Source organism: Mus caroli, unplaced genomic scaffold, assembly GCF_978045245.1.
Source record: "Mus caroli unplaced genomic scaffold, Mus_caroli_1 scaffold_22, whole genome shotgun sequence".
Classification (NCBI taxonomy): domain Eukaryota; kingdom Metazoa; phylum Chordata; class Mammalia; order Rodentia; family Muridae; genus Mus; species Mus caroli.
The window spans coordinates 2,043,890-2,052,267 of NW_028227277.1; positions in this window are offsets into that span (position 1 = coordinate 2,043,890).

Here is an 8,378-nt window from a genome sequence, read left to right on the forward strand (position 1 = left end):
TTCCCATTAGATAATTTTATACTGCTATTTTTCTCTTTATAATATGAAATGATCAATTTAACTTGTTTTGAGTGTTCTTTTTCATATTGGTATGAAATGTGACTGCTTTCACTACTGTGCTTTACAGGAAGAACATCAATAAAAAATTATGTGATCAGTATATAACTACATTTCAGAAGTCTGATATGGATGTATAGAAATTCAATGAAGAAAAAGAAAATCAACGGTTGGTACCATAACTAACTTTGTATTTAACCTAGTATAACTAAGTATCAAGTAGGAATGGAGAAACATGCCTTGATTTGGGCACATGAAACTAAATTAAGTTTCAATATCTATCTATCCTTGGCTCTGTTGTAGTCCTACTGAGATGTAAACCACTGATCACATACTATATCAATGAAAAACACTAGGCGTTTTATGGTAGACCAGATCATAAATTTTCAAGAGGCAGACATTTGCAGAAAGATGAAGAGAGGATTACCAGTGTCTACAAAATGAAGCACAATACACCAGAGCTGAAAGGAGAGAGAAAGCTTATTTACTGTTGTCATCTGGACTCTGTTGTTAATATTAGAAAACCAACTCAAATTGGCAAATACGTTCTTACAATCTTAAACTTAGTACAAATTTAGTAACAACAGTGGATGTAAACAACCTTTCTCAACAGTACTGGCAGAATATTCCTTTGGAAGAATATCACCAAAACATTTTATATCATCTCTCCATTACTGTACCAATCACTGCAGTCATCATATGGTTTCCAAGTAAGATCTGAGACAACGATGATCTTATTAACTAATTTTATTTTTTACTTGATTGGTTAATAGTTTGGAAAGTATTCAATTGGAAAAGAACAGTAAAACAATTCTTGCCTCCGAAGGCATTGATGAAGGTACCATTATGAGTCAGTCCAGGAAAGTGATGGGAACTAAAGACTAAATAAATAAATAAATAAAAAATAAATAAATAAATAAATACTCCAATTGAAGGCAATTTTTAAACATTGAACTCGGTATGAAATTTCAAGGATGAGTGATCATCCATGTAAATGAGGAATCTAAAGACAGCCCCTCAGAGTACTTCAATATTTGTAACTCTGCATGAGGCAGCTGGTGAGTGGGAGCCATTATTGGAAGAGAACAATTGGTAGAAAGAAAACTACCGTGAGTGAAGGAAAATTTTGAGGAAGAAAAGATCACTAACTGTGTCATATTCTGCAAATGGGCCAAATAAGATTGATTTTCAGGGCTGGAAGATGGTTTAGTTGGTAATCTTTCTCCTGTGTAGGCATGGAGACCCGAGCTTATATTCCCTGATCAGCATGCATGCACACACCACCACCAACAACAACACCACCACCACCACCAACACCACCACAACCACCACCACCACCATCACCAAAAACAACAACAAACTAGCAAAACTTAAAAAAAGCCACCACCAACACAACAACAATAACAAAAAAGTTGGTGTGTTGGTGAGCATTTTACAAAGACCATACTCAGATTTAATTCAGAGATAAGAAGATTCCCAGATCTTCGTAGCAACCAGGTGTAGTGTAATGGATGAATTCTAGGTTCAGTGAGATTCTGTCTCCGAAAGAGTAGTGTGCAACCAAAGAAGACACCCAATATTAACCCTTTGTCTACATATGTATGCAGGTGCATTTTTTTTAAAAGATAAACTTAACAAATTGGAGGTCAATTTACTTAATAAAGATGATTTGAGTGGAAATGTGAGGTACAAAACTGATCACAGTGAATAAAGGACAAAATAGGTATGTAATAGCCCAAGGAGAAAAGGTGTAAAGGGCTTGTCTTAATATTTTTTTTAAATGAAAATTACCATGGTTGTGTGCCAACATAAAGAATACAAAGAGAACTTTATGTTACTACTTTCCTGTGTTACTTGAGATTGGAACCTAGAGAAAACCAGTCAGCAACTAAAATTTGTCCTCAGACATATTTTTATACTTTATTTTGAGACAGTGTATATTTATTGATCATGAGTATTCATGACCTTGTGATCATTCTAAATCAAACTTTATAAAATTTAGTTCTATAGGTATTACATTGACGGCCAGCTAGAGTCATAAATGTAAAATCAAAATTACAATTGCTGTAACTTTTGACAATAGTTGAGACAAAGGAAAACCTTGAACTTAGTAAAAAACAAGTATATGTCATCCTTAAGAATGGAAGAGAAGGTAGAAGACATGGCACATACACATGTGTGTGTGGGGGGGGGAGGTAGATACGGAGATGATGTAGTGAACTACCTCCTAGGATTGCTTATGCTATTTAGCAAAATGATGACATTATATGGTAAAAGCATTAACGCTAGCTAGAGTTAAGCTTCCCAGACTAGGATATTTCCAAATCTATGTTTGCATGGTGCATGCCTATAAATATAAGTATTTGGGAGGCTAAGGTCATTCTGTGCATTATGGAAAATTCTTTTTCATTAAAAAAAATGTTTTCTTACCCCACAATTGGTAGCATAATTTTATTTTATGTTATTTTAAAAATATAAGTATATTTAGACATAATCGCTGTCAAAAATTTAAGTCAGTTGGAAGATTATTCCTTTTATGTTTCATATGGAATTATTTTTGCTCATGTAAATATTTTAGTATTGGAGATACATAACTGCTTGATTGTTAGCCTAGCATTCATGCTGCATGGCAGTAACACCAAAAATAAACAAAATTGTTATAGTAATGTTTTCCTTTTACCTTTGTAGAACAATTATCAAAAAGAAAAACAAGCATTGAAAGTAACCCTAATCCTAATCCTAACCCTAACACTAACCCTAATCCCAACCCTACCTAACCCTTAGCCTATAAATCATTTTCACAGAATCTTTCATATTTGTATCCTTGGGAGTTTATTTAATGAAGTTCTTTTCTGTTTTAGGGTTTGATGAACTTGGGGACCAACAACTAAGATATGCTTTTTGATACAGATGGTGAACGGAGAAAAAATGTCTGTGTTTAAAAGAGACATCATGGAGAATACTCTGAAGTACTTTTCTAATTTCCAATCTTCAGACTAATGAAGCATGCACATTTTTCACTTGCTTGTACATTTGTAACCAAATAAAAAAAATTGCTAACTTTTTTGTCTCCTATAAAACAGAGTTTGAAAGGTTCTTTAATCCTTGTTATTCTGATGCTTCTCTGAAGGAAGTTAAATTTCAATGATGTGATTACAAAGTTAACTAGGAGGTATACCTTTAGAGTCAAAATACAACTCCTTTATTTTTTAACATCTCTAATCATTTTCTTGTTTAATTATAAGAGTATATTTATATTAACTTCCAAATAAAATCTAAAAGAATATGTGAATGGAAAATAGCCCGTTGGACCAAACTTTCCCACACTATTGTAGTGAGTTATTTATAATTTATTCTTTAATCTTTCTTCTAAGTTCAGACTTTACCGCCCCCCTTGTCCACCCTCTGACTGTTAGAAATCCCATACCCCCTTCCCATATGCCCCCATACCCCCATGCCCCCAAGCCCCCACTCCCCATCTCCAAGAGTATGTCCCCACCATCCTGCCTCTACCCCACCAGACCTCCCTGCTCCCTGGGGCCTCAAGTCCCTTGAGGATTGGATGTACCTTATCTTACTGAGTCCAGACCCAGCAGTCCTATGCTGTATATTTATTGAGGGCTTCATATCAGCTGGTGTATGATGCCTAGGTGCTGGCTCAGTGTCTGAGTGATCCTGGGAAATCTGAGACTGTTGGTCCTATTACTGGGTAGCCCTCTTCCTCAGATTCTTTCAGCTTTTTTTCCCAATTCATCCACAGGGGTTCCCAGCTTCTGTCCATTTGTTGCATATAAATTTCAGCATCTGACTCTTTCACCTGTTGGTTTGATCTTTCAGAGGGCAGTCATGATAAGCTCATTTTTTGTGAGCATATGATAGCATCAGTAATAGTGTCAGGCCTTGATGCCTCTCCTTGAGCTGGATTTCAATTTGGTCCATTCACTGGATCTCCTTTTCTTTAGGCTTTTCTCCATTTTTTTCCCTACAGTTCTTTCAGACAGAAACAATTCTGTGTTAGAGCTTTTAACTTTGGGATGATAATCCCATCTTTCAACTTGATGTCCTGTACCTCCACTGGAGGAGGACTCTACAAGTTCCCTCTCCCCCTTGTAGGGCATTTCCTCTTAGGTCCCTCCTCCAGGTCCTTAGGGTCTCTCACATCCCAGGTCTCTGATATATTCTAGAGGGTTTTTCACCTCCTATCTGACAAAGTTGCCTGTTTCCATTCTTTTTGCTTGTCCTCACTGCTTCAGTACTGTTCAACACCCCAATACCTGATCATGTTCCTTTCTTCACCTTCTTGTCCCCTTTCCCACCCAGGCTCCTCCCTCCCCATCACTGTCATGTTTTTTTTTTTAAACTTTTTAACATTTCTTATTGTTTTTATTCATACAGATAATTGAAATTTGTTTTTGATTCATTATCTTATTAGTTTCCAAAGGTACAAGATACAAATATAGAAGGTAAATTGGATTGATTTATTTCATTTTTGAGATAGGCACTTAGTATGTTGTGTATTGTCCAGGGTGGTCTAGAATATTTAGGATCAACGTGATCTCAGCATTGCATGTAGGTGTTATTACAGGTATGTGACAACATACCTGGCTTATATTGTTCTTAAGAAATTAGTCCCACCAAAAAAAAAAAAAAAAAAAACAAAAAAAAACAAAAAAAATTTATAAAAACTATAAAATTAACACCACCAGCTCTGAGAGATGAAAATATTTTCTGTTTACTCAAAAAATTCATTGAAAGAAATTATATTTCTTTCTTGAAACAAACTAAACTACTAACTGTGGGGCAGAATAAAAGAACTGATTAGCCCCCTCTCTCTGTTCCAGGCTCAGCCTCTCTATGCCCATTTTTCTTGTTTCTGTAGCTCTCTGGCTCTCTCTTTGTTCCCAGCTTCCCCTCTATCTATTCTCTGCTCCACTTTTTTCTGACCTAATGATTTTGCTTCTGTCTGTATGCCTTTTTATCTCTCCCAGTCCTCACTCCTCTACCGTCTCCCAATAAATCCCTTCATACTAGGTCTGTTGCATGGTGTAATTTCTCAAGGGCAACACTTGCATAAGCCCACCAAAGGTATTTCTTTGCCATGTTATAGTTCATAAAACTAACACATTAAATGCAACTGACAAAATCTATAAATTTTTGTTTGAGACATGGATTTTTGTATTCTCATAAAAGCATCAAAACATCATTTCATTTGGTTTGGCCATCAGATAAATTACACCTAAACTTACCTAATCATTAAGGATACTTCACATGGGTCTTCAAACATAAATGATCAAGGATGTCTTCTATTTCGATGTTCAGCAAACATATAGAAATTTGGTTTTTGAATTCATTCTTTTTTTTGGATTAGTATTTTATTTATTCAGACACATTCAACATACATATTATCCAACATACTGTTCTGATAATTGAAAATATATCATAATTAAAACACAGTTATGCACACACTGTGTCAGTGGCCTATTCAATGTATTTAGATCCATTCTTAAGCTGTTAATCTTCATTCCCCATAATGTCAAATATACATTTATAGATAGAAAGAATTGAAATATTTGTTTTATAAATTATTCAATGTTTAAACATTTTTACAAATCAATTATACTGTTTTTCTAAACTTTCTTAAAGGAATTAATCATTCCAGATAAGCTGGAAAGATAAGAGTAACTTCCTCTACTGCTGTCCATCTTATTTTGAGATAGTTGTTATCATTGAACCTGGAGCTGACCATTTCAGCTACACAGGTATGTCAGCAAGCCATGGCATCTATCTCTCTCTACTCCTCCAGGGCTCGGTTACAGACAAGTGCTGGCATATTAGAATTTACTGTTAGTGCAAGTAAATTACCCAGTTAGCCAAATACCTAGCCCCTATCCAACTATTTTTTAATTAGCATTAACATTTTTTAAATTAAAATAACTCCCTACTTGTGCGCTCAACTATGCACTTGTTTTTCTCCTTTAAACAATGTATGTCTATCAGTGCCTTAGACCCTAATAAACCCACAATCTTGCTCCATTGGCTAGAACATTGTACATTTAATCCAATGACAATAAAAGCAGATGCAGCAGGAGCAGCAGCTGCCCCAGGTCCTCTCAGGAGCTATTTCATTAATACTCTCTCAAGAATCACAAGAATTTCAAACATAAACCATGTGAAGTAGGGGACACAAATGAGATTAAAACAAAACAAAGCAAAACAAAAAAAAAAACATACTCATATAACATTACTGGGTTTTTATAGAAAGCAAAATTCTCACACATTTTTTTCCTATAAGGATGGACAACACAGAAGCAAACAAAACTTCCAAGATTTAGGAAGCTCAGAAAGTTTTAATGTTTGCTGAGGCCTCTCAAAAGGTAGAAAAAAAAAACACAATTACTGGGTTCAATAGATTTTTTTTAACCTTCTATGGAAAGAATACATAGCCACTACTTGCTAGGAATGACCTGCTCTTGCTTTGTGGGCCCAGCTTGCTTATTCTGTTATCTACTGTATTTGCCTGACTGAGTTAGGCCAAGGAGTTATTGGAACCCAGCTTTATTTACCACATACACTTTTCAAGTATAACAAAATTGCCTACTCCAATTACCAATATAGGAGACTCTATGTTTTGATACACAGTTTCCCCAACAGTGGAATTACAAGAAGTCCAGATCTGTCCCTTAGGACAGGGACAAATGATCCAAAAGACACTATTCTCTAACCTAGGACAACCAGTGTCAATATTTTTATGTGTCTCTGCAAACATTGATTATGGCTGATCAACTTCATTGACCCTTTGGCAGGACTTGGAGTGGAAATACAGGCTAAATGATAAGTACAGATGTGAACATCCTTCAACTCTGACCAGATGTACCCCTAAAGCCTATTTTTACTGTTCCTACGAGGAACACATCTTATGAACCACCTGGAAGGAAAAGTGCAAAAAGGGTGCTCCTTCAAAAGGAGCCTGCTGCATCAGACTGTCAAGTAGGGACATGGTAACATTCTAATTTCAATATCACTAACTTAAGAAACCCCTGCCAGAAAACTGGGTGGCAGATTGGAAAGGGCATGAACACAGGGACTGTGTTATATTTCAAAAGAGTTTCTATCATACATTAAGCCACATCCAGAACTTCCTTTTTTTTTTTTTTTTTTTTTTGAGGAAATAAAATTAGCCCACTTCTCATTGCTCCCATTTCAAGAAATCTGTTTTTGGTCCTGGTGCTGCAGACCCTCTGGGTCCCTTTGTCTGTGTGGAACGGGTCACTGGTCACAGATGGGCAAAGAGTCCGAAAATGACAGACAGACAAACACATGACATTTTGTAGCATCTGAATGTAATTTGTCAAGTTGAGGATCAAACATTTTATACAGAAAAAAGAGGGAAATTATGTGACACATCGGCAAGGCACAAATGAGATTAGTGGATGCTTAATGGCTCTTACACAAATCAGAGGACTGGAAACAGAAAGACTGGCAGGAACTGGGCAATATAACAACTGAGGCAACTCATCCCAATCTAAGTTCAGCTACAGCCTTAGAAGCCAGGTGTTAGGTCTTTACAGTTCTAGGGAAATTGCTTTCACACCCAGTCTTTTTCTAATTGGGGGCTTTAGGTAACCATCTCATGAATAATGCATTACCCAAAATCCACAGCCCAATCTTCTTCCTAAACCATTGTAAATTCCTGTATATGGAACGACATGGCTTTTATTCTAAGTGATAGTGTAATACCAGAGGCAATTCTGAATGTCACTGAATAGGCAACATTGCATTCCAAGCCCTTGGTCAGCTCAAGGACTTTCTAGTATGTTGGAACACTGGTGAAGTCTTAGCTATATCAGAATTCAATCTTTAAAGGCACTTATAATAAGATAAATCTAAAAGAGAGCATGTGGATCCATACACCAGACTAACACGCGAATAGTTTATGAATATATGGGTGATGAGAATGCCAAAGCTCCAGGAGGTGAGTTCCTTTTGAAATTCTTGGCCTCATGAGTGCTCCCAAGTCTCTAGGCCTGCCAAGCTGACTTCACTGGAGTATGCATTTGACATCCTGGTTGACATTAGAGCCCAGAAGCTAAGGGTCTATTTTTGCCATGCATGTGAAGAAAGTAATATAGAAGGTCAATGGCCTGGAGAGACAAAAAAGAACTGGATTCAGGTAATCCTTTGAATAAGACAAGGCTCCCTAGTCCTGCTACAAAAGTTTGACTCCCTAAAACTTCAATTATTGGGGCTAGGAGTTGTAATAGCACATGCCTTTAAACCTAGCATGCCAGAGACAGAATCCTCTGAGAGTTTGAGGCTAGGCT